Below are 23,513 nucleotides of genomic sequence, written 5' to 3' on the forward strand. Positions count from 1 at the left end.
CACTACATGAAGAATCACAAAACCCATGTGAAATATCCAAGGAACTATCAAGGAACCTGGAAACCCAGATCTTGTTTTTAAGTTTGTCCAGGAGATCCTTGTTCATGCACACAGTCCTTCCAGCTTTTTTTCTTGACTTCCTCTTTGTAGGGATGCATCACTCCTGAGCTTGGAGGAGGTGATCCTTAATTATTAACCAGCTTCTCTGGGCCCATCATCCTTCCAGGGAATTCTACCAAGCAGATCCCTGAAGAGATCTAAGTCTGCTTTCCCAAAGTCCAGATGAGTTTGTTGTGTGCTCTCCTCAGTGTCCTAAATATTCTAACCCCATAATTTTGTGGTCACAGTGGCCAATGCTGCCTTTGACCTCCACATTCTGCATCAGACACTCTTGCTGGTGAAAACAAGGTCCAACATTAGCACCTCTCCTCATTGGCTCCCCTATCACTTGGAGAAGGAAGTTATTATCAGGGCATTCCAGGAGTGTCCTGGATGGTTTATGCCCTGTTGTGTTCCTCCCCCAGCAGATACCAGGGTGGTTGGAGTTCCCTATAAGGATGAGGGCTTGTGAAGCTGAGATCACTCCTACCTGTCTGCAGAGGAACTAACCCACTTCCTGGCCAGGCAGCCCATAGCAGACCCCTACTATGATGTCACTTGTCCCAGATCTCCCTTTAATCCAAACCCATGAGCTCCAAGGTGGCACCTGATCCATGCCCAGGCAGAGCTCCATGCACTCCTGCTGGTCATTGACGTGGAGGGTCAGGGTTTCCACACCCTGTCCTTCCTAAAGAGCCTGTATCCCTTCATTCCAACTCTCCAGTCACAGAGCTCACCCATCACAGCCCTGCAGGCATGCACAGTTCTTTAATTCCTCTGGTTTATTCCCCATTCTGCCTGCATTCAATAGAGACATGTAAGCTGGGCCCCCATTGTCACCATGATATTTTCTGAAAAATCCCTTTGCCAGGATTTCTTCTCCTGGGAAGCTGAGAAGCCTCAGAAAAGAATGTAAACAATAACTATCGGATTGCTTGGGAACGTGGTCTGGAGATCATTTACCAACAGGTGCATCTTTGATTGGTTCCATGTGACTTGTTTTTAATTAATGACCAATCCCAATCCAGCTGTGTCAGACTCTGAGAAGTCAGTCACAAGCTTTCACTACCATTCTTTTCTAGCCTTCTGATGTATCCTTTCTCTTTCTTTAGTATAGTTTTAGTCTAGCATTTCTTTTAATATAATATCATAAAATAATGAATCAGCCTTCTGAGGACATGGAGTCAAATTCTCATCTCTCATCTCCTCCTGGGAACCTCACAACTCCACACCCCATTAAGCTACTTACTGTCTGGAGTGGCTGGAATCACACTGCTCTCATGCTGACCTGTGACCCTCTCCAGGCTCTGAGCATCTCTGGCTGGCACTGGCATCACTCTGGTAGGAGTGGGATGGATTGAGGATTCCCTTCCCTGGCAACATCAGTTTAAAGCCATCTTCACCAGCCTGGCAAGCCTATGGGCACAGATGCTCTTGCCTTTCTCTGGCAGATGAACCCCATCAGCTCCCAAGGGATCAGGTTCCTCAAAGAGACTCCCATGATCTAAGCAGCTGAACCTCTGATTGTGGCACCAGTGCTGCATCCTAAGATTTTATATGGACTCTCCCTCGCTGCCTTTCTGATTATTCATGTGTTATCTTCCAAGCTATTTTGAAATAGCTCACTTAGACTTGTACCCATGTTCCAATGGGCAAACTGCTAAGTACATCTCTCTCAGTCCTTGTAGGCATGCAAGATTTGCTCTCCCATGTTTCTTTATCACTAAACCTGCAGGAGCAGACTTCTAACAAGGTGCAGGACTCATCTGGTAATCTTATTAAAAATCAGATTTGCCTTTCAGAATCAATCTTTACCCAGTGGGTTTCTCAAATGGTAATGTTGTCACCTGGTTTTTGCAAAGAGCTCTGCACTCAGCTCCCAGGACTATCCTTCCACAGCATTTTTGCCTGTTACAAAGGCACACAGATTTTTACTGGAGCTGATGGGCTTCTGCAAAGCAAGCATCTTATGAAAGATATAAATATCTTGAAGGATGTCTGAAGCTTAGTGCTAGACAGTGTAATTTTTCCAAACTAGAAATGCAAAAAGAACATTAAAAGAAAGATAATATAGGCTCATAACTAAACTTAAATGTGGAGTGGTACTGAAACGAGACCATTTCAAGCTCTGTGGAACACTGGTTTACCTGTTCTAGCACATAACATGCTTTGATGGGCCATGGCACACTTTGCTTAGAGGAACACAATTTTAACATCTGCTCATCCCAGGGTTTAAATTGGTGCCAGAGTGCTCTTTTAATGGTATGCCAGAAGAAGAGAGGTTTAAACAATGAAATAAGAGAATAAACAGTTAGAACCCAGGTACTATTGTTAAGCACACCTAGGAACAATTAAACAGGCAATTTTAGAAATGTTATGTAACCCCTAGGAATGATTTTATGCCGGAGAAGCAGCCCCTTTTACACATTTCCCTCAACTTTAAACCTGCAATGTCTGTCCTGAGGTGAATGGAGGTTACAAAAGTTACCTGGTTTTCCAAAATTGCCTGCAGACCTCTGTGCAAATTTAGGGTCACTGTCTGTCCAAAGTGCACTGCAGTGGCACTCAAAAAATAGCTGGAACCAGAACACACATCCAGCCAGAGAAATGCAATGAGAAAGAAATAGGTTATCCTGTCTTCATATGTGTCCAGAGGATATCATTAACATTAATGTAGTCATAAAGCAGCACCTGCTGGCTCAACACAGCACATCTTTGCCTACTACCAATTAACTCTTCAAAAAATAATAGAGAACAGTTTTTGCCCTTCTGCCCCAAGCACAAAAACTTGTTTCCTGTTAAGCATTATTAATTATAATGTCCCTGCTGCTTTGCCTCACTGAAATGAGCAGTCCCATTAGTGACATAAGCTTCATAGCAAGGTGTATCCCAGAAGGAGCAAGTGCAGAGTTATTGGGCTTTAAAAATATTATACTGCTTTTTATTACTATTGTTGTTCCTTACTTGTTATAGAGCTTTCACTCTTAACCATCCAGAAGGGAAAAAAACCCACATATCTCAGTCAAAGCTCAGATCCCTCCTAGGCAAAGAAGCAAAATCCATGAACATGTCCAAATTATGGTAATGTCAATGATTCAGCAAGAGAAGTCCAAGCAAAAGGCTTAGATGTGGCAAGTCATGTGATGAGATGGGCAGAGAGAGAACCTCCCCAGAAAAAGCTGCAACCATGTTCTGCACTGCTAAATGTGAGCTCCAGTCAGATGCTGATGGGAAGGACGAAGGTGAAGGTGACCCTTCCTCTGCAGTCAGGTGTAAGGCACTGTGGCTGTGCCACTGCACAGCAGCTGGGTCCCACCAGCTTTCCCTTGACTCTTGATTCTCCTCCAGGGTCCTTTTAGGACCAGCCCCTCCCCAGTGCACTCAAGCAGTGCAGCCACTCCTTCTGCAAGGTTTCTCATGTGGTGTCCAATGAGGTCACTCACATATACACAAGATTTGTGTCTGATTTACAGTGTGAAGGTCACTGTCTCTCCTGCAAGGTGTCTCTTACAGCCCATTTCGTGTTCTGTGCCTGAGCTGCCAGCCCTGTGCAAGCAGACACCACCAGGTCTGAGCGCTCCTGGTCTGAGCAGAGTTGGCTGTACAAGAAGCAAAGCTAAACCTGTTCTGCTTAGGGAAAGAACAGCTCTTCCCTTTCCACCTGTATGCAGGGATGAAGTGGCAGATATACACGATGCCCATTAAAATATTTTACATGGTATTTAACCTGAGCGTTTTTGCAGAGACCATAATCCATCTGAGCTGTCTGTACAACATAAACATACAGTATGTGGCAGCAGCCCATTAACTGAAGTGCTGTTTTGCATAACACAAAAACTGAGGTTACACATTGTGCTTGTGTTACCCTTCCTATCTTACCAAAGTCACTTTCTGCACAGACAGGATGTCAGGAATATGATTTACTGGTTTTGCTTGTCGGTGCATAGCAGGTGATCACAGACCAAGTATCATTGCTGAATGGACAAATGCCAAGGACACTCATTCCTGTATTCCTGTATTCAGAACAGAAAGACAGCAATGTGCAACTAGTGTGCAACAGAAAGACAGCAATGTGCAACTTGTTTCTGTGTAAAGCCATGTTGCCATTAGTAGCTTGTAGAAAACTGCACGATTGCTCTTCTAAAAGTGTGCCTGATTGCATGTTTAGGTTTATTCACAAGTTTGAGCTGCACAGAAAAGTGCAGTTGTTCTGGCTGCTGAATCTCTGTCAGCCCTCCTTTTATGAGACATTCAAGCCTTTCCAGAGCCATGAAATGCTTTGTATTATTTGCTGCTGGGATTGTCACATCTTCTATATCTAACAAGGTACCTGGAGACAGTCCTTCTATTTCTAGCAAAGATTTCTACCTGACACTAATAAGAAGACAGCATCCCAACACCACCTTTTTGAGGCAGAAAGGGGCACTAACCAGTGACCTGGGAAGCCTCATCTGAAATAACTAAGCCAAAGCCTGCCATCATCTTACAGACAGGGTACATGCCATCAGCCCATATCTCCCTCACCTTCCACCTCCATGCTGATTAATTTCTCCAAGTCTCATCTCGAGAATTGCTGAATGACAGAAAAAAGAGATATTTCTGTGACTCACAGGCCAGTTTTTGCAGTGCATCTTTATCTGCTTTGCCTGGTTGATCAAAGATACCATTATCTGCTGTACTCTGCAATCTCATTGACTGGGTTCAGCCTTGCTAACTTCTCGCCTTCTATGGTCATAAAGCTTGCTAAAAATAAAGTTTAAAAAAAAAAGGTTTTTAGGTTTTTTATTACTGGGTTGTGGATCTTTATAGAGGTCAAATTTCCTTCCCACCCCTCAGAGAAGTTACTTTCTTTCTGATGACAGTGGATTATCTCTTGCAAATAATGAGACATCTGCCTAATTGTTTGTCTTTGTTTTTTCCTTCTCCTTGCATCAGCTCCACCCCACCAAACACAGAGCCCTAAGAAACCGTAGCCAGCCATCTCCATTTACATCTACACATATCCCCCATATTTCCTCTTTTGGGGAAGTCCCAGGCAGTACTGTTTAAAGGCAAAAATTTTGATGCAATAAACACACTTGAGCAAACAAGATCAGAAATTTCTTGCCTTGTTGTTGAAACACATCATCCTTGATGCACAGCTGCCACCAATGCACAGCCACACCTGGGTGATGGCAAGGGCTGAGCTGCAGATCTCCTGGGAGCCCTGCTAAAGAAACTGCTTCTGGGATTCAGGTGAATGGTAATGCCAAGTGAAGCTGCTATCATTCTGTGGGATACTTGAGTTCTTCCTGAGGAGAACATAGAAATGGAGGTACAGGCACTCCCAGAAATCTGAAGCAGCATTCCTTCCATATTATGTGTATGAAACATCAATACCTGAGAAGTGACATCCCACAACTTTTTTTTTTCCTCAAACAAGAGAATCACTGCAAAACTTCCTAAGCAAAGGAAAGCAGATATGGTTAACAAAAGAACTAAAATATGGTTGGAGCAGGAAGTTTATTAAAAAGATAGTTCTTTTAAATGCCTTGTCATTTGCAAAACCATTTAAAATAAATGATAGAGATAGCAGCTCTTCCTTATACTGACATCTTTTGTAACTGAGAAATCACGGATGCAAGTTCACCTACATGTCACAGTGCAAAGTGCTCGTGGTAATCATTTTCATGGGGAAAAATAAGCACTTGAAGGCTCATATATTTTATGTCATGAATTCAGTTAATGCACACATCAATCAGATTGTCAAAGCTGTTTACAGCCCATGACTGGGTATTTCTAGCTTCTGACATATTATATCAAAGAGAACCAGAATCCTTGAAACATAATTCTATAGTTCTCTCTCCCTCTCTACTCACAGCTTTCTTCCCCTATTCAATTCTTCTGGTAAACTCTTTATATCATTAGCCCTGGGTTTTCGCCAAAACTTACAAGGACCAAGATTTGCAATATTTAGGTAGGTTCAGCTACCACATCCTTCTAAATTAAATTGCTCTGGTATTCCTTCATGCTCTTGCACATCACTATCTAGTTCCTTTCATCCAATTTCAAAAATGTACTGTTATTCTTTTTTCTCCATATTTTCTTTTTTTTTTTTTTTTTTTTTTTGCTTTCGTACTTAACGACTCTATGTCTGGCTGTTGATTACAAGCTGTGTCTCCTCTGGGGTTTGTTCAAAGTTTAGAACTAGTCTAAGATATTAGTCCCAAAAGAGCGTGTGAGAAGGAAGAAGGGTTGGAGGATCTATATATTTTCTTGTGAAAATTTAGTACCCTAGAATTAGAAATGACCCTTTCTTCTATATTTTTCTGCCAGATGAAAATCATGAAGAAATACCAAGTTTTGTCTCCATGTATACCACATGTAACAAAACAGGGATTTTGGAGTCAAGTATTTCAAGCCATGAAGACACAACACTCACTAACTTAGTGAGTACCAGCACAGGAAATTTCTTGCAACATGCACTGAAAGATATAAGCTCAGATGTGCTCTACACCATCACCAAATGAGATCAGCTCCACCTGATGGACCACCTTTAAGAGACAGACACTGGACTTGACAGCAGCCCATGAAAAATGAAGAGGTGTGATTTATTCGAAGGACCAAATATCTCACAAAACTGGGCAGGGGGAAGGAACAAAAATGCTGGAGGGGAGAGGATTCAGAAACAGTTCAAAACTGGTGGAGGCTACTGCAGCATAAAAACAACCAAACAGTATTACTCCAAGAACTTGGTCATAAAGTTTAATGGCTTGTTATTTATACAAAACCTTCAGTAACACAGTAAGAAATGCCTGTTTTCCCTCACTTCACATCTTTACTGTTGAATGCTTTCTTTTTTTTCTGTCTCTCTCTCCATTTTAATTTAAACACTATATCTGGTTTGAGTGTGACCATAAAGCAGACTCTTAGCAGGGACAGAGGTGTGTGCCAGCTGGAAATGGCTCCACTCCCATCCTTTCCCAAGATCATTCCCCACCAGCCACACCTGAGGACAAGGAGCCTGCAGGGCTGTGATCAGCCAGGAATGTGCTCCAAGGGAAGCAAAGAGACAGCGTGCCCCAGTAGCTTGCATCCAGCAGGATTTTAAGTCTTTGAGGTGTTGTCAAACATTGTTTTCCTCCAAGACATTTATTAAACACTAAATTATAGAGTGCCGTAACAGGTTTGCATGAAGGACACTGTGAGACTGACTGACAGACTGATGGGATAAAGATGTCAGAAAAATGTTCAAAATTCACTCTTGGCAAAAGTCAAGAAAAGGAACGGGAAAGCCTTCCAAATCTTGCTGCAAAATAGGCTTTCCCACAGATTTAATGGGGAAAATAAATGTGCAGATTCTGAGACCCTACTTTGAATCACATTAGTGATTTGAGATGCTTCATCATTCTCTACATCATATGAACTGCAGACTTCTGATTTCCCAGACTCTGCTAATAACAAGCCCTGTAATTAGGTATCTGTCCTTTGCAATCAGCACTACAGCTTTCTGTTCATAGGAGAAAAATTGGAGGATGGGAGAACAACTCAAGAGCATAGGAAAGCTGTCACTGGTGTAGTGTGGCTGGCTAATGGTTTCAAAAATGTTATTAGGTATGTAGCATGTTAATAAAAATGTTCTTGCTCATTTGCCTGTCTGATTGAACCCGCACAAGTTTTGGGTGCAAGCTCATTTTCTCAGACTCCAGTAGTTAAGAAAAAACAGATTTCTTCTGATTTCCTCTTCCCCTGTACCCATGAGCCATTTGCCTGGATGACTGACCACAGATTGTTCCTGCTCATTAGGCAAGATTTGCTTTTGAAGTTTGATACAGCAAGATGATGTAGAAAGGCATCATGGAGAGATGCTGCCTAGGGATTTACCCTCCTATTTTACCCTGTTTTTTATTTTGCCCATGCAGTTTGGTGGTTTCTGTTCTTTGACTTGAAAAGAGGATCCCAAGCATGTCAGCAAGCAAAAATCAGACTGTTACTTGACTATCTTGGAAAGCTTTGAGAGGCAGCAACAAGGAGGCTTCAGTGTAAAACCTTGGCCTGTTAGTCACAACAACATCAAATGCATGAGGGATTTTACATCCAAAGGTAGAGACATTTTGCCAGTCTTATCACAGCCATTAGAAGCAAAAGAGCAAAATTTAATCTGATTATGCTGCTTACAGTACTGATTATGCTGCCTACAGTAAGGCAAAAGTCTGCTGCTCACTGCATTGCACTGTTGAGATCACAGCAACTCCACAAACCATTCTGGTGGAGTTCCTCTGGACCCCATTTAATATGTGGAGAAGTAAATTTCTCCACCAAGTTGTCTCTGACTACATTTAAAAAATTAATTTAATGCAAGAGCATCCCATTCTTCACTCCAGCAAAACTGCCTTTGGAGAAAGCAATGACAGCTCTCAGACATAATTTTCTGCCCAGTACTTGCCCGAGAGTCTCTTCATCTCTGAGGTTTCCAAAGCCAGGAGCGTTATTTTCAGGGACACACATATTAAAATTAATGCTAAATCCAAAGGACTGCATGCTGTGGAGCTTGATTGGATTTGGACAAAGAATGTCACTTTCTAAAGTCAACCCTGCATGTAGATCATTTTTTTTCACCACCTAATCATGATTCTGAGGACGTAAATCATGTGAATTACAATGAGCGGAGTTGATGAACGTGCGCCGCAGGAGCTCCAGCTTCAATCCCCTTCGAGGTCACCACTGGAGAAAGTCCCTTCCCTAGGGCTTGATTTCTGCTGCCTGGCACATTCCCTCCTTAGCCACACTCTTTGAGGGAGATGAGAAGTACACCACCTTTGCTTCAGTTTTGTGTCTCCTTTCAACAGGAAAATGAAGACCCATAAGCATCTGTAAAGACTTCCCGTATTTTTCCTACATTCACTTACAACCAGGCTCTTAATAATTGGTTATAAAGTGAAAATCCTCCAGAGCACAAGAGTGAAGTCTGCAAGTGCACAGGAATTCAGTCCTCTCAATATTTATGTTTAGCATTAAATACTTCATGCAAAAACAATGATTTTGACTCCCAAGGCCTTCCCTCTCTTATCTCAAAAACTGTTCATACATTTGCTGCGGGATCCCTATGCAAATATAAAAAAGGGATTAAGTTGTACGTGTAGTAAATCCTGTTTTTACACTAAATGGGCAAGAGCTAACAGAGGGCCTTTGGATTAAAAAAAGGTCCCTCTTTGCTGAGCAGACTAAAGTATTCTTAACTCTGGCTTCCCTGCCATGCAGGAATTGACTTTTTCCTGGTGAGAAATTAAATTAAATTATAAAATCTATAGAGTATTAGAGGTATGTTCTGTAAAATAAACGATTTTGATTTAAATAACTGTATATTAGGGAATGTTCCCTGCCTCCACAAAACCACTCCTTGTTTTGCAGTGGGAATCTGTGCCCCAGCCCATGTGTGACATGCATAAGAAACTTCCATGCCCTTAAGGAAATATTGGGGACACAAGGTGAAAGTTGATATCACAACTGTCTGAGTAGGAGGTGAGCACTGCCCCTGGCCCCAGACATCATCTCTGACCATCATCTCGTGTTTTCTCTCCACCCCTTGCAGCAGGGTCCAGGAGGAGGAACACTCCTCCAGTCTCACCAGATCAATTGTTACTTCTACAACCACACATCAAACTCACTGGCATTTTGGCTCAATTTTTATGGCTTGTCCCATGAAGAGGAAAATGGGGCTGTGGTGTTGAGCTAAAGGACACAGAAAGCAGAGGGCTCAGCAGGCAGCCCAGCTGCGGGACCACTGACCGGGTCATGTGGTTTTTGGTTTCACCCATTTTAATTTGTTCCCTTAAAACACTTTTTAAAGCACCAAAACACTGCTGAGCTCAAGGAAAATTCCTCTCTCTGAGTCTTGTGAGACCAACCCCTGGGTCCACAATGAACATAGTCACCAGAGTGGAAAATACCCCACAGGGTCTGATGGAGGGACTTAAAGGAACTGACTGCAGAGGGTAAAGCACAGCTGGGGGAAGCAGAGATGGAGCCACAACTTCCTGACAGCACCAGTACATCTCACAGCTGGACTCAAGCAAACATTCCCTTCAAACCTGGCTTTCCTTTCCTTTCAGGAAATCTCTGAGAGAATTATAGAAGCAGTTTTTGCCCAAGTCATTAGCCTTTGCAACTTCCCCAAGACCTTTCAGCTCAGACACTCAGCTGCCAGAAGAAGCAGCAACATTTTTTCACGTCTGGATGGTAGAAAAGCAAGGCACATACAAAAAAGACTGAAACTCAATGAGCTAGAGAGCCCTTCTGAGGACAGCAGGGGTTACTGACACACTCCATGCCCCAGCACTGGCAGATGGGTGGGATGAGGATGTTGATGTTGGTGTGCTGTGGCCCATGGGGGCAGCTCGTGCTAGAGAAGGCTCATGATGCAGCACACAGTGAAAAAGAACAGCAAGGAACACTTGGGTGGAACCTGTCCACCATGACTTAGATGATGAGACACCCAGGCTCTCCTCACATCCTTGACTGAGAAATGTGGCGTGGCAATGTGAGAACTATGGCAACAGAATCCCCATAGAATCCCAACAGAACCCAGACAGAACCCCAGTGAATCCCCAACGGAACGTGCAGGGGTGGGGTCCAACAGCCCAGCAAAACAGTGAGAAGAAGAGTCCCAACAACACCCAGGGACACTGAGGACAAAGAGGGTGCCCCAGGCACCTGCCAGCAAACAGATCTCTGCCTGGTCCTTGTGGCAACAAGTCTCCTGGATATTCCTGCCCAGAGAGGTATGCCTGTTCTGTGACACCTGTGCAGAGTTTGATGGGGACAAAACTTGTTTTGTGGCTGTCAGATGCTGTTTTACCATTTATCCCCCATGTATCATTGTTGAACCCAAATTTGCTGTTCTTCTTTCCTGGTTTCCCTTTCATGCGGGAGACGAAAACCCCTGATGGAAAAAAAAAAACATCCTGTAACAGGAGTTAGGAAGGAAGGAAGGAGGAGGAGAAAGATGCAGAATGTCCCAAGGGCCATTACTTCCCTGCAGCAGGCAGGGATAGAGACAGAAGAGTGGGTAATGGGATGTGGAGGGATACAGAGTCAACCTCCTCCCTCGGACTCCCAAGCATCCCTGAGATCAGACTTGCCTGAGATGTAGGAGAAACAATTAGCCAGACCACACTATAGCACACCTTAGTAAAAATTAAAAATAGAAAGGGAAAATTAAGAAAAACATTCTCAAATATACGTTGAGCCAATCCTTGTGAGAGCTGGAGTCAGTGCACCCTCTTCTCATTCCTCTCTGGCTGCAGATACTGCCTCAGACCCTAGAAATGGCACGTGGAGACAACATATCCTGGCAGGTAGCTTCTTGCCAAGGTGCCTATGAACAGGGCACAGGCAAGAGATTTTTACCTCATCTGGTAGGACTGTGCCTCAGCAGGGTCAGTGCTGACAGCATTGTCCCTTGGCGTCTTTCTCATTCTCCAAGTTCTCTTCAGAAACAATATTTACATTCCTTTATCTCTTTGTTTTCTTCACCATAAATTTCTACTTCAGAACTTGTAGTTTTAATACAAGACAGTCCTTTGAGTACATGTATTTTTACCTTTGACTTAATATAACATTAAGGTATCTGGATGTGCAGCATAAATAAGAGGCTCTGTTGAATAGCGTAAGGATAGTTTATTCCATCAGGGTAAGGAGGAGACACCAGAGAGCTTCTCAGTTCTCTCTCAATACAACCGGCTCTGTATGACTGTGATTTTTTTTCTGCTCTAAACCTACAGCAGTTGTAGTTACTTGGTATCACTGCAAATTACGCCACTGTTGTTTGACTGGGTGCATTGTAACTATGACTTTTAGTTCTACGTTTAGGGGCCCGGATTACTTATGAATTATTTGCCACCTCTTACAAATGCTCCTTCTCATCTCCACTAAAGTATTTGGCTGCTGCAGAGGGCAGGACAAAAGGCAGTGGAGCTGGGGCTCCCCTTTTGTGCTGCAGGACATGAAGCAGGAGGGACTGTTCTGCCAAAAGTCCTCTGCGGGGATCAGGTCCTTTGAGCCAATATGAGGAAAAATGTTTCTACCCGCAGTTTGCTGCAGTGTTAGAAATCAAAACCACAGCCAGCAATAACTTCAGCTCTGTGTTACCCAGAGCCAAACCCAATAAATCCCTGGTGCTGCTGTCAGACGAGCTCTTTACTCTTCCAGAGCATGAAAGAGACAGAACCACTGGCAGTTAATCGGAGATTTCTGTGCTCTCAGACAGTCCAACTTCAGATCACTCCTTGTCTCACACCACAAGTCCCAGTACACACACTAACAACCATGATTTATGGCTGGAGCTGCTTTGCTTTGCTGTGCAGTGTGATTGCTGTGCTCCTGAAGTGCCAGGCTTTCTGAAGAGCATTCATGGACTCTTACTCCTCAGCTGTGTGTCCTGACTGCTCTGCATCCCAGGCAATGGCATCTGCCAAAGCCAGGTTTTAAATTCCAGAAGCGGGGGTTGGTAGACTGATTCTGCATAGCCCTCTTAAGCTGTTGATGCTTACATGTTACATATGTAATTTTTTCTGACTTACCAGAATAAATGGGTTCCATCCCTAACTGTGGTTGTTACTGGTTGCAAGCAGAGGCAGATGGTTCTCATCCCTGCACCTGCAGAACTAGCATGATCTTTGAAACCTTGAGGCTGAGTGACTTCTCTGTGGCCCAGATCATCACATATTTGCCATACATTTCTATAAGCCTACTAATGGCCACTGCATGTTACAGAGAGACAATCATCCACTCAGCTGGAGCCAATGTGACTTCTGTGGTGAGACCCAGGCTTTTGGATGCACTCCTCCAAATGGAAAGACACTGCTGAGATGAGTATTGCTGGCCTGCCAGTGCTTACAGGACTGGCAGGATGCAACAGGCACAAGAGCTGCACAACAGGAGACCACTCTAGAACCTTCTGTGTGATTTACAGTGACCAATTGCTTTCCAAACATCTTTCAAAGTGCAAAGTACAGAAACAGAGTTATTTTATGAGATTGTTTTCTCTACAAGAGTTGTGGTTATAACTCAGAATTTGGAGACCTACTCTGGACACAGCTGCAATGGCAGAAATAGATGAAACAACCTTCTTGCTTTCAATAGGCTTGTTTGGCATTTAAAGTACATAAATGTGCTGAGTTTTTTTAGAGATATTTATATTCTACTGTTTTATGTTATGTATTTGAGTGTACATAATGTGTGCAATAGTAACAACAGTACTGTGTGTATAATGTGCACACCACTCTCCTTGAGTGTGTAAATATTTGCACACCCATATGTATGCATACACAAACATATCTGCCTCTCTGGCACTTCAGGAAAGGTAGAGTCCACCACCCCAACCTGCCCTTGGTGGGTGTATTGGGCTGTAGCTCTGAGCACCACAGCACCTGTGGTGCCAGCAGGTGCCTCTGCCCCAGCAAAATGGGGAGATGGCAGTGATGCTTTAGGGGAGACCCCAGTCCCTGCTGAGCTGTGGGTCTGACAGCTCCTGACATCAGCTGTTGCATTGGGAAGCCCTGCCAGAATGCCGCATCTAAACAAGGTCAAGGCACTGTCAGGTGCCATTCATTGCAGTGAGCTGTAAACTAGGGGATTACAAATCCCATAGGATCCAGCAGGAATTGCTTAGAGGGAAAGATTCCCTCTACCAGCACAAATATCTTGAAGATTGCAATGGAAAGCAGAGGCTGACTAAGCTCTGATTTACACAGTATTCTCTCCAGACCTGCTGGGGTGCAGAAATTCCACTGCAATGTCTGCCTATGGATCTCTCTAGTCTTGTGTACACAGCACTCCTCTACCTTCTGGGATATGTGCAGGGGTCTTACAGTAGGAATTAATTTAGTTGACATTTTGCAGTATGACACAGAGTTTAATTCTCATTTGGTGGCATTGCACTCTCTGTCTTCTGCCTCTGCCTGGGGAGTTACAGATGTGCAAATAAAACCAGTTTCCCCGACATGATCCAACAGGGAAGGCGTTGTCTCTTTTGCAGGACCCTGTAGAGCTGCCTGGGATACTGGGATCTCACCAGGTGCTGTCAGTCAAAGAGCTTGACAACGTTTTCCTGGCCATCCTTGCCCTCAGTGGGGGATCCCAACCCAAGGGATGTGGTCACAGAAAGGGTCAAGTCAGCTTGATTCTTAATGGGGGATGATGGGAGAGCTCAGAGTAAGGAAAACAAGGCTTTGGTGGAGAGGCTGGTGGTTGTGGTGGGAATACCCAGGTGAGGCTGGGCAGCTCAGCTTGCGGCCTCACCTTGCTCAGGGAGGTGCTACAGGATGGAGATGGCGGGAGTGCTGCTCTGGCCTCCCCTGGGCATATCCAGCCGGGCTGTGTCTGAGAGCGCAGGAGTGGGGGGCTGTGAGATGAGCATGACAGCAAGAGCTAAAGAAATACCGGGGCAGCGGCGCCAGGGAGGCAATTCCACTGTTATTAGCGCAAACACAGCCATCGCTCTGCCTTTGTCTGCTGATGAATCAGAGGAAATTGCCTCCGAGCCCTTCGCCTTCCAGCTACTTCAGCTGTGTTTTGTTTCTCTAAGATTCAAATATTCTGCCTAGATTTCAGCATATTATTACGAGAACAGAAGAGCTATAGAGAAAGTGAAGCTTCACAGAGGAAATAGCCAGTAAATGTTGCTTTGAATTCTCTTGTTTTTTATGACAAACTCTGATGTCAGGGACAGATATGGCTTTGGAGAAGATGTGTTGCAGTGCTGCAGATGTATTTGTGAATACTTAGTGACAATTTCCTGTGACATTGCAGTGGGCAGCTTATCATCAATGAGATTTTTAAGCCTGCCTTTTTGATGTAACTGATTCTTCTATTTAATGCCAGTCCCCATGAACTATGAGCTTACAAAACCAAGAGCACTCTTCTTTGTATGCCAATCCTATCTGGCCAGATTAGTAAAATGTTCTATTTGCATTTTGCAAAAAAATTGGACTTTGTAGCAAAATATGCATCAGGTCAAATGAAAAATGCGACAGTTTGATATCAAAATCCCAGAATGGCTCATGATGGAGAGGGTGAGGCAAACTTCCAAAGCAGGAATATTTAATTTTGGCACTTTCGAATTGTGGCGTTCCATCCCTCTAATTTGCTATGGGCTTTTTGTTTCTAACATTTCTTCTGATGAAAAGAAGCATGCAAACAAAAAAAACCCCCACTCCATATTTAGAATTCAATAAAATACTTCATTTGATCCTCTTCAGTTTCTTTGAAAAGTTCAACATGAACACTCTAGTGCTGCATTCCTTCAAACTGTGTGGAAGCTGCTGATCTGGGAGTTGTGCAGCTTTGCTGTGCCAAGTGCCAAGAGAGGGTACTCTAAAAGCTGCTGAAATTCAGATTATTCAGTGGGACTGTCCTGATGGGCGTGAAACCTCAGTCTGGCAGGTACAGTACAAGAACAGAGATAGAAATTGTCTGTCCTGAGGGCTTTACCCTCCTGATCTATGAATCCCATGGGGTCAGGGATATGTTTTTGCGTGGAGTGATGCAGAGAGAATGGGATACTCCATTCAAAACATTTTTCCACCACTGGAAGTGGAGTTCTCCACACTTCTTGTACTAGGTGATTTTTCTCTTTTGTTTTGGAGAAAGTCAGGATAGGAAGGGTGGCAAGGCAACATAAACAAGCTGTATATGAAGGATGTGATCCTGCCCTTGGGCACTGCTGCTGCTGCTGCTGCTGCATGGGGCCAGGCAGGGAGCTAAACCCTCAGGTTCATGGCTTGTGCTCTGCCACTGGGTTTCAGAAAGGCTCAGCTCAGTTGTGCTTTTATTTATTTCAATTCCCCACTTTCAAGGTTGCAAGAGAAAATATTTTAAAAGCCTAACAAATAACACATTATAAAACATCCTTTAAAACATTCACAAAGAGGAAGAGTTCAAGGAGAGCAGTCAGTGTGAAGCGATGGTGGTGTGCAGGGACACACATGGGTGAAAGAAACACTGTGCACAGACACGAGGCCAGGACAGCCCTTGCCACTCAGACATTGTGAAAGTGCCACCAGCTTGGCCCAGAGGAGACTCTGAGCTTGCCCAGATCCATGCACTGCAATGCCAGGCCAATGGCAATCACAAGGCATTGCAGCAGGGACACAGGTGGTCCTGAGCCGAGGGAAGGCACAGTCAAAACAGCCGGATTAAATGTGACTTCCAAGCACAAGGTGGAGAAACACAATTATTACCCTCTGCTTGGCAGTGGGGAGGCACATCTGGAATGCTGCCTCTTGTCTGGGGCTCCCCAGGGTGAGAGACAACGTACTGGAGCAAAATGTCACCAAGATGTGTAGAGTCTGGAGCTCATGTGCACAAGAGGAGGGTGAGAGGAATGGGTCTGTTCAGCTTGGAGGAGAAAACACTCAAGTGCCTCTCATTGCTGCCTGAAGCTGCTAAATGAGAGGGTGAGGACAAAACAGACTTCTCAGAGCTGCACTTTGGTGGGATAAGGGACAACAGACACATACTGGAGTATGGGAAATTCCAATTAAATATTAGCAAAATTATTTTCAGCATAAAGGTGGTTAATGTTGGAGTTGGAAAGGTTTTAGAATCTTAGCTTTTGGAAATACTTAAAATTTGCCTAGGCAAAAACTCAAGGATTCTGATCTAGTAGACGTGCTGTGAGGAGGGTCCTGGGCCCTGGTGGCCTCCAGAGACACCTTCCAGCCCTGCTTGCTCCACAGCTCTGTGACCACAAAAACTCCACAGGGAAAGTAGAGTGACAGCAGTACAAAGATCAGCAGACCTAATACACAGAGTTGTCTTAAAGTATGATTAAGAAGCAAAGGGATCTTAAAAATCTGTTACTGGAGAAATGGCAGAATTGTTCATGAAAGGCAGAAATTACAGACTTTCCCAAAACTAGCTCCCTAAAGAGATTAAAATTAGGCATAATCAGACTACATGATACTAAGATGCTTTGCGTCCCAGCAATGAAAGATGCAGTGTAAAGCTGGGTTCTTCACAATCAGGAGTTGCCAGCTAATCTAGAACAAAGAGCAGTAAGAGAAACCTTTGAGGGTCTTTCTGGGTTGTTTGCAATCGGTTTTCACCATTACCTGGATCAGAAGGAAAGTTCCAGAAAACTGAAAAGAAAATTTTCCCAAGAGAAGGATCAGAGGAGAATTAAAGATCATCCTTAATGAGAATTCAACACAGAGTTAGGAAATATGGCTTTTGCCCGACCAACCAACTCAGTGATTTCTTTTAATGAGATATTGTACAAGCTTGATTGACAAAGGTGAAATTGCTGATACCCCATACATGTGCTTCTCTGTAGCACTCAAGCTCATTGTGTCAGGCACTTGTATCGCACAAGTAAACCAGTTTAGCCTTGTGGATTCCAACATGCTAAACACCAGGGTTACCAATTTACAGTCTTCAGAATGAAAGAAATGGTAACAGAGGATCACTGCCAGAGCACCTCAGAAACAGCCCTGGCTGGGACCTCGCCTGGGCAGCGTTGTCACCTTGGGCACTGCTGCGCCCTTGGTCCTGCTCAGCCCTTACCTGCTGCCTTCTCAGGCATTGTTCCACTGGGGAAGCCCAGCCCACTGAGCCATCCCAAGGCACCTGCAGTGCCTGAGTGTCTGTGGGCTCCCACAGTGCTGGCAGAGACCCCTCTGCCGAGGGCAATGGAACATTTTGGGACTTCTGCACTGATGAAACGCCTGGAAACAGCCATCTCAGTCTGCAGTCAGACAGAGCAGAGGAGCATCATGCCTGATGGGAATTGACTGGGAGGGGCAGGCCAGAAAAGAGGAGGCTGTGAAGCACTAGTTCTGCCAACTAACCTTATTATTTTTCCCTCCTTTATCTTTTGACATTAAACAGATTGAGTGGGAGAACGGAAGATGCAGACACAATTAAGCAGATATTGCAAACAGGAGGGTGAGTTGCTTTTTATGGCTAGTTTATGTTTCAGGCACACAACTATACAGAATAATGCAATAAGAAAAACCATGCGGTATTTACCCTGGGTTTATTCACTGCAGGTCCTCTGAGAGCTGCTTTTGTTTGTCTTTATTTAATTGGCATGGTTGGATGGCCACCAGCAGATCCAATTAAACAGATTCAATAGATTCCACTGTACATTTTTATTTTTTTTCTCCATCAGTGTGTAGCAAAAACTGTCCAAAATAATTTGTCTGAATACTAGTAATGATATAAAGTGCACTCTATCCCAGCCTGCACACAGTAAGTTTCAGCTGTACAGCATTTTACAGTCAAAGCAAACTGGGTTAATAATGAAATCACTGATGCAATCTTTAGTACAGCCTTAGTGGGGAAGAGAGTAATGTGTTATGATATGAGATGTTTGGTTGCTCAATTTTGGGCATATCTGAAACAGAGAGGCATTATGTCATCCTTTGTAGCTATCTTAAGTTTTGGTCTGAAGTGTTAGGTGGGAACAATTTAAGAAAATCCCACCAATAGGACCTGAGCATGCCCTCAATATCAGGTATTTGTTTAAGTGCTTTGTTGAATTGGTGCCTAGTAGATCCTCTTGAAAAGAAAGTGATTTTCAATCTAATAAGGTTATCTTAGTGTGAACATTTTAACTACATCAATCAATATGCCCATCAGGAGTAAATGACTAATGGGATTTCTCTTTTCTTTCTTTCTTTGTTGCAAGAATGATGAATTGACTTTGCCTGTTGCTAAAGATTCTCATCTCCTTAATGCATTGCAGATATGTTTAATGGACACAAGCTGTCAGGGTCTTGCAGTAACGAGTTCCAACCAAAAACATTTCCCCTTTGGATTTGGTCATCATATCCCAGTTCTGCTCTCACAGTGGAAAATTTGAAAAGGCTGGAAGAAGAACATGTGGCTTCTAAAGAAGTCTTCAAAATGCAGAGAATGCAGGATTATATTGAGCAGAGTAATCTTGCTCTTTTCTACAAAGAGACAACTAGGAGAACCAACAGAGGTTTTGTCTGTGATGTGGAGCCTGAAGAAACCTCCTTTTTTCTTCCTGCTAAACAAGCAAAAATTGCAATTGAGTTTCCTGAAAGATCTCTGAAGAAGGAAAAGATATTGACAGGTATTTTTGAGCAATCTGTTACAGGGAAGAAGAGAGAAGAAGTCAGCTGCTCTGGAGCTTTCCTAAGTTGCTCTCTGCATATCATAGAATCATAGAATGATACATCATAGAATGGTTTGGGTTGGAAGGAGCCTTAAAGATCATCTCATTCCAACCCCTCTGCCATGGGCAGGGACACCTTCCACTTGACCAGGTTGCTCAGAGCTCCATCCAACCCCGTCTTGAACAATTCCAGGGATGGGGCATCAACAACTTCTCTGGACAACCTGTGCCAGTGTCTCACCACCCTCACAGTAAAGAATTTCCTCCTAACATCTAATATAAGTCTCTCCTCTTTCAATTTAAAACCAATTCCCCTTGTCCTGTCAGTATCTGACCATTGAAAAAGTCATTCTCCTGCTTTGTTATAAGCCTCCTTTAAGTACTGAAAGGCCTCTAATGTTGTGTCCCTGGAGCCTACTCTTTTCCATACTGAACAACCCCAACTCCGTCAGCATGTCTTCATGGGATAGAACCATCTGGTTTCATTTTGTCTGGATCAGAGTTGCTCAATTGCATGTAAATGCCAGCAAGCTAATATTAGACAATTATCTCTCTTATAAGACTCTCCAAGCTGTGTTTACTTCAGACAGACAGATAAATGGATAGGCAGGTAGATAGATACAGATAGATATACATATCCTTCTTTTAATAGCACTCGAGAGCTCATTAAGTAACCCAGCCAGGATGGGGTCACAGCTGCCCCTGAGAGTGGGTGAGGAGGGGACAAGGGGCTTTTTCCATCAAAAGCCACTGGAAGGGGACACAGCAGCCCTGGAGAGCTGCAGCTGGTTGCCTACACAGGAAGAGTCTGCCTTTCTGCAACACAGACTGGATCACAAACTGGGGTCCAGGTGGACACCTTGGCATTATCCTAGGTCTAAACAATTATTTTGGAGGAAAGATTGGATTTTTTCCATTAATTCTTCTAGGAACATAGTATGAACAAGGATTCTGCCTGCTATAGAAGAGCCCCTGGCAGAGCCAGCATGGAAGAACCTGGCTATTCCTTGAAGGAAAGGGTTACCTATTTCCTAAGGAATCATGTGTTGGTCCTCCTTGGGGGATATCAACAGAAGAGTTTTCTGCTCACTTTTGCATTTTTCTCAATGCAAATTTGCCAGCTCCTAAGAATTAGAAAAATAAACTGTTCACACACTTAATGTTAATGTTTTAAAGAGCTTTCCACGTGGAAATCAAGTATTCTTATCAGGAATACATGTAAGCTGCATCCTTGAGGACAAGTCTATCCTGGCAAGAGGCTGAGAGTCAGAAACCACCACAAAAGACAGGCAGCAAAGGCATGCAGAAACCTCTCTCAGTGCTATCCTAAGCAGTAATTTCTTGGATTTGCATATCACAATTAAAATTCAGGTGATATATGAAGTTTGTTTCAGTAGAGAGATAGTATGTAGACACAGTAAGGTTTACCAAGGAAAGTCAAATATGGGAATGCCTCATTAGGGACCCAGTGTCAACATTTAATATGTCTTCAAGAATTTGTACACTAGTGTGTAGATGGGCACTTTTTGGCTTCTTTTGATTGCTTTTCAATCTTTTTTGTCTTTCATAAGAGTGGCTTATGTAATCTGAGCAGTAACCTGCATTTCAATGCTTTTTCTGGCTCCCTGTCATAGCTATCTATACCTCTCATTTTTACCATGTGTCTTACTCTTCCACATTTTCTTTTCCACCATCTCATCTGCCACCCTACTGCCCTTCCCAAATACCTCCTCATCCTCTCTCTTTCCCAGGACCCCTGCGTGTCCACAGGCACCTCTCCTCTCTCCCACCTCCTTCTGCATACACCTGCCCTAAATCTCTTCCCTCTGTCCCCTCTGAGTTTTTGGAAATAAGACCCTTGGTATGGAGACACTGAGGAAGGTTGCACAACAGCAGTGTGCCCTGACAGAGCCCGTGAGACAAGGTGAGGTGCCCAGCTGACCCTGTGGGTGTGGGCTGTGACAGCCCCCAGCCTGCTGTGCTCAGCACAAAGGGGAAATGTGCACCCTGTGGCCACTGAGTTAAGGCAAACCTGGAGGAGAAAGGTTTCTGGCAGCAAATCCCTCATGGCACCACACCTGGCTGGGCCAAAATCACCATTTTGGGTTCACCCCTCATTCTTGCAGCGTCATGACCTTCCCACAGAGGAGCACCCTAGTCCTCTTCACCCCACTGCTCCTGTGCAGCCACAGGGAAGGTGAAACACCCTTGGGAATATGCCCTTCCAAAGAGTCTTAGAGACCCAAGCTGTTTACAGAGGAAACCTGAACAGAAAGGCCTAGTAAATTAGCTTGCTACTCTTGCCTCTTCCTCTGCAAAACCTGCCCTCAGTCTCCAGCAACTTTTTTTATAGTTCATTTTCAGGAGCTTTTTCTTTGCTCTCCCTCAATTTATTATGCCATTAAAACCAGTGGGGAAAAATGTTCCTCGTTAAGGTGAGAAGGTTTTATCTGAAATACAAAATAATGAAATGGTAAGAAATCTCAAGGCAGGAAAAAAACCCAACCAACCCACTATTCTATACAAAAAGAGGATCTTTTTCTTACTTTTAAAGAAAACTCTTTCTCTCCTGTCCAGCATCAACGACATATTCTCCATCAGCTCAGCCCACAGGACCTGTGCCAAAGGAATGCAGGTAAGCAGAGTAATTGATAACATTTTTCTGTGCAATTCAGTCACGTTAGGCTGTATTTATGCCATACACAGGCAAGCAGCAGGAACACTGAGCAACTGGAAATTTACAGTGTGCCTGAGACACTCACAGCCCGGCAGCCTCTGCTGTGCCCTTGCTATTAATAAACTGCAAGTTATGCCTGTCCAAGGGATTGTCTTTGGGCCCCTCAACATCAGCTGTATTAAAAGGGATGCTGCCAGCCTCTGCAGAGGGGTTTTAAAATTTTTTTTATTTTATTTTGCTAGACAGATAAATCTTACACAGCATCTCTCAAATCGACTGAGATGCGTGGTTTTTATTTCACAGGCTTTTCTTCCAGCTGAGGAAGAACAGCAGGTCTGATTCCCCGGGCACAGTAACTCACCGCTGCGCTGCCGTTCCCAGCCCGGGTGCCGCGGCTGGCGCTCGGATTTACACGGTCTGGAGACGCGGCTCCCTGCTCCCGGCGGCGCGGCGCGCGCACAGGGACACAGCCCACCTTCCTTGCGCCGAGAAGGCAAGGAAAAGAAACTGAATAGATTGTCAAGAGGCAAACAAAGACCACATGCTTTTTCAGTGTCTTTAAACAGCACTCAGTTCGTTAATAGCAATCTTTATAGGAATGTCCAAATTATTTTTTTTAACTCCTTTCTTCCCTTGGCACCAAGGGAAACAGATGCAAGCAGCTGTTTAGGGAAAGCTGTTACATTGCTACAGGAACACGCTGCAAGGTGTTTTTTGGATTATATTTTATAAATTACATTCATAGAAATTGTAAATATGCTATAGATTTTTAATAAATTGAAATGTCCAACACTTACATAAATAACTGTTCTAAATAACTTTCACTCTGAAAGACTGCAGATTCTATTTCTTCCCCAAATTTTGAAAATGTTATGGACTGAAGTAAAACCTCTGATGGCAAATCAAGGGAAATCAGTTTTAAAAGTTTCCTGGCTAAAGTCACTACATGAATGCAAAAAAAAAAAAGAAATTTTTCCCCCATCTGAAGGTTTGTGAGAGGGCAGCCTGCAGTCAGCTCCCTGCAGGGCTGGCCTGAGCTGTCCTTGAGGGCTGGCAGTGATTTGGGGTGCACACAGAGAGCTGCCCACGCATCACTGAGGCTGCACCCTTGGGCAGGCAGGTTGCTCACTCTGAGCACGTCTCGTTCTCAGGCAAGAAACAGCTTGACCCAGGGAGCATCCCAAGTCTCCCACCTACAGCCTGGCCCCAGGAACAGGGATTTCCATGAGATTTGGGCTTGATACTGGCCCCAGTTAACCTGCACATAGTCCTTTACTGGGTTACTCATGTGCAAGGCAGAGATGATGGCATTTTACTGCTTCAGGAGAGCTGGCAGAGCAAACACACAATGGAAACATCCCCCTATTCCTCATAGGTTTTCATCCACAGATGCATTAATTTGTGTGTGTGCTCTGCCCAGAACCCTTTACAATTCATAGGTAACTAATAAGAAATCAGTGATGTGTAAAGACCTTGTTGAATTACTAATGGATATAAATAAATAAATAAAATTGTAAACACCCTTCACTCCTTACCTTGAATCAGATCACAGTCAAGCCCCGAGCAAAGTTTGTTCAGTATCTTATTTTCATTTTTTTGTGGTTTGTTTTTCTC

At 43.9% G+C, this 23,513-nt stretch overlaps 1 protein-coding gene across 1 annotated transcript in view; it reads right to left on the minus strand.

The window, feature by feature from the left end:
• The window catches only part of CBY2 (chibby family member 2), a 37,361-nt gene extending 15,000 nt beyond the window's left edge, over positions 1-22,361 (minus strand). The window contains exons 1-2 of the mRNA XM_074535444.1: positions 22,261-22,361; positions 21,769-21,838 (exon numbers count right to left, since the gene is read on the minus strand). The gene's annotated coding sequence lies outside the window, so the exon portion shown is untranslated. The remainder of the gene's footprint in view (positions 1-21,768; positions 21,839-22,260) is intronic.
• Positions 22,362-23,513: the final 1,152 nt, after the last annotated feature.

Source organism: Zonotrichia albicollis, chromosome 2, assembly GCF_047830755.1.
Source record: "Zonotrichia albicollis isolate bZonAlb1 chromosome 2, bZonAlb1.hap1, whole genome shotgun sequence".
NCBI lineage: Eukaryota > Metazoa > Chordata > Aves > Passeriformes > Passerellidae > Zonotrichia > Zonotrichia albicollis.